General features: G+C 40.2%; 1 pseudogene; it reads left to right on the top strand.

The window, feature by feature from the left end:
• The first annotated feature begins 3,022 nt into the window (after window positions 1-3,022).
• On the top strand, window positions 3,023-3,140 carry LOC124552515 (annotated as a pseudogene).
• Window positions 3,141-3,734: the final 594 nt, after the last annotated feature.

The raw sequence follows: 3,734 nt of genomic DNA, 5'->3' as shown, positions 1-3,734 counted from the left end.
GTCTCTCGCGGATGGACATCCAAACGTCAGAGTGGTAATTCCGTTAAGGGCGCTCTTCCCGGCCCGGTTAATCAAATCAGGGGCGACTTCCACTCCACCCTGCAGGCGGGCGGGCTGTCCAGACCTGCGTGTGTCTGGATTATTAATTAGAGAGCACGAACCTGCTTTCCGGTTCGAACTCAATAATAAAGCACTCGTGGGCAGCGAGGCCGTGGAACGTGCTGTTAATAAAGCGGAATCCGTATCGCCTGTTTGTGAGGCGTAATTAACTCACAATTTTCCGGCTACATTGTTTATTGATCACACGAGCATGCATACGAGTTTTAGCGTGTTAGCGTTATTAGCAGAGAGTTCATGCTGGAAGCTCCCCGTCAAAGCCTTATTTGAGCGGTGGTATCTTAGCGACGTCAGAATTTTATTATACGTAGTACCAATTTAGGAAATAGCACATTCCATTAGGATATCGGAATAATACAAAGTAATACAAAAAACAGAGCAATAGAAAGAGGGACAGCAAATCAGCTGAGATACGAAAAACCACAATGAGATTCCGCTGGGTTCTATCATCAGCCCATGCTGTATGTTAATACTTTATGTTCATGCTATATGTTAATGACCATCAATTATGTTTTAGTCTGGAGACAGAATTAGTCATTTCTGTAGCTGAAACAGGCATTACTGAAGAGTGAGGAAGCATCAACAGCAAAAATAACGAATCATGTTTTTGCTCATTAACTGCTATTGCACGAATAGATTGACTTTCATCTTTGGAAAAAAAGCAGCTTAACAAATTTAATATTTTCAAATACCTGTATATCTGCCCTGTTATTAGCTTACCCTACAAAAAAAGAAAGTTAAAATAAACAGTTGGTATCCTCGCGTGGCTTTTCACTTACGTGAACATTATTCATTGCACAAAAGAAAATAATACGAACAGGGTTTGGGGTTAACACAGGTACGTCTTGCAGGTATCTGTTTAAGCAATCGGGAATATTGCTCACTGCCTCGCTATACATTTACTCAGCGATGTAATTTTTTGTCAGTCGTTCATTGCAATTTGAGATATATGACAATACAAGAAAGAAAACCGATTTGTAGTTTCCTCTCGTGAATCTTAGAGAGAGAACTGACTGAAATAGGTAGCTACAAAACTCTCTGACAAGCTGCCATTTGCAATAAAATATCAGAAATGTTTCCCAATATACAGAAAAGTTGTCTGTCCGTAACAATGTCTCCTGTACTGAGTAGGTATTCTTAAATAGAAACAAACGGCTACAAATCTAAAAGAGGTCAGTAAGAAACGACAAAAATATTTTTAAACTGAATATCCAATATATTCTTTTTATTTGACACTTTCCGCGTATAATGTTTACTGTGAATGTGATCTGTGGAACATGAAACATCGAACGAAATAACTAAATAATAGTTAATAACGACTGAGATAAAAACGTTGCTTGAATTGTGAGCTAAAACTTCTCGCCTCACAGACAGAGGAACTTGTTAACACCGAATGTGTTGGGAAGTCCTTTATGGAATTGTTTGTACAATCTGTGTCCTTACACAGAAAAGTCTCTATCTCAACGTGCTCAAAGAGATTGAAACATATACACATCAAAGAAAAACCCCAGGCCTACTACTTAATGAGCAAAGTGATTTTATGCACAGGAATTGTGGCGTTGTATACGTTCTGACGTAGGGAAATCCACTCCACCACCAATCAAAAACAAAGAAGAGTAAACGCACATTTTCGGAAGAATATCTACATTTTAATTATATTTTATGTTTCTTTATAAAGAAATTTTAAATTAATGTAAATTTTTCGTTTCATGGTCCACTCAAAAAAAAAAAAAAGATTATTCATTTGTTATTACCTTAAAAATTGTTTTATTAAAAAGAATATTCGCCATTAATATATACGTCGAAATAATAACAGATGCACGATTGTTATAGGTAGAGGGCACTTTTTACTGTTATCAATCAGGTTACTCTTAAAAACTGCGATATAATGTTTTAACAGATTGAAATTTACTTTACTTATGACAGTGAACTGTGTGTTCTGTACGGACAAGTTACTCTGTAGTTACAACATATGGTATGTTGGCATTTAATACGTTCCAAAATTTCTTTTTGTAAACAAAGATATTTTTATCACTAACTGTATCTCTCTTATTAATTATATTTTTAACTTTGTCTAACAGATCTGGAGATGGGCAGCTAGCCCGAAACCGGTAATTGAAAATAAAGAATAGCGATCGAAGACTGAAACGCCCTATTTTACACATATTATCGATGTTGCATTTACTAGCATCATTCTGAAGTAACGCACTTCATCACGTAACTTTCAAGATCGACATTCATTTTTAATTTCATTCGAATGGAATTTTTTCATCTCTGGAAAAGATATTTACCGGAAAGATACAAACATGAGTGTGTCCATAAAACCAAGATATAGGTAAATATATATCTTTTACAAAAAATCTGACAATAGAAAAATAGAAATGGAAATGCCATGTGGCTAGGGCCTCCCGTCGGGTAGACCGTTCGCCTGGTGCAAGTCTTTCGAGTTAACGCCACTTGGCGACTTGCGTGTCGATGGGGATGAAATGATGAGGAAAGGCACACAACACCCAGTCATCACGAGACAGTGAAAATCCCTGCCCCCGCCGGGAATCGAACCGGAGACCCCGTGCGCGGGAAGCGAGAACGCTACAGCAAGACCACGGGCTGCGGACGACAATAGCAAAAACGTCGAGTGTGTAGCTTGTTTTTACTTTATGAAATAGTCTGGTAACCACGCTTAGATTTCTGGCAGCTGGGAAATGGTCTAGTCTAGCCTATGCTGCAAGAACTGCAGCAAATACATTATTTACAATAAGTAACATCGACTCTTGCAGACAACACTTATCTCAACAAGGAAGGTCCAGAATCGTTTAGAAAGCAAAAGGTGAAAAAAATTGGAGGTAGTTTGATGGGAACCTGCTACTTTTCTCTTTATTGTTTGCGATGCTATCAGCTAGACTGGGCCAGCGGCCTTGCCGCAGTGGTAACACCGGTTCCCGTCAGATCACCGAAGTTAAGCGCTGTCGGCCTGCGCTAGCACTTGGATGGGTGACCGTCCAGTCTACCGAGCGCTGTTGGCAAGTGGGGTACACTCAGCCCTTGGGAGGCAAAATGAGGAGCTACTTGACTGAGAAGTAGAGGCTCTGGTCTCGTAAACTGACAACGACCGGGAGAGCGGTGTGCTGATCACGTGCCCCTCCATATTCGCATCCAGTGACGCCTATGGACTGAGGATGACACGGCGGTCGGTCAGTCCCGTTAGGATTTTCCGAGATCTGTTCGGACGGAGTTTAGTTTATCAGCTACACTACGTCTTCAGCACTACACTAGAGCTTTTGTTATATGGAGTATAATGTCAAAAGCTGTAACTAACCGTTATTCAAAAGCTTATCTGTTGACAAGGAAATTGATGCTCGCATTGGAAGAGCTGCGACAACTTTTGGCAAACACTCTACACGTGTTTGGAAAAACAACAAACGCTCTTTGACCACCAAAATTCTTGTGTATCAAACTTGCGTCCCCTGCATCCTTTTGTATGCATCGGAAACATGGACTACCTATGCCAAACAAGAACGTCCCCTTAATGCTTTCCACATGCGGTGCCTGAGATTCACCCTCGGGGTAACGTGGAAGGACCGAGTGACCAACGAAGCAGTGCTATCTAAAACTAACTG

This window comes from Schistocerca americana, chromosome 1 (genome assembly GCF_021461395.2).
Source record: "Schistocerca americana isolate TAMUIC-IGC-003095 chromosome 1, iqSchAmer2.1, whole genome shotgun sequence".
Taxonomy (NCBI): Eukaryota; Metazoa; Arthropoda; class Insecta; order Orthoptera; family Acrididae; genus Schistocerca; species Schistocerca americana.
Note: the sequence above shows the minus strand (reverse complement) of the source record. Positions and strands in the feature narration are given on the sequence as shown.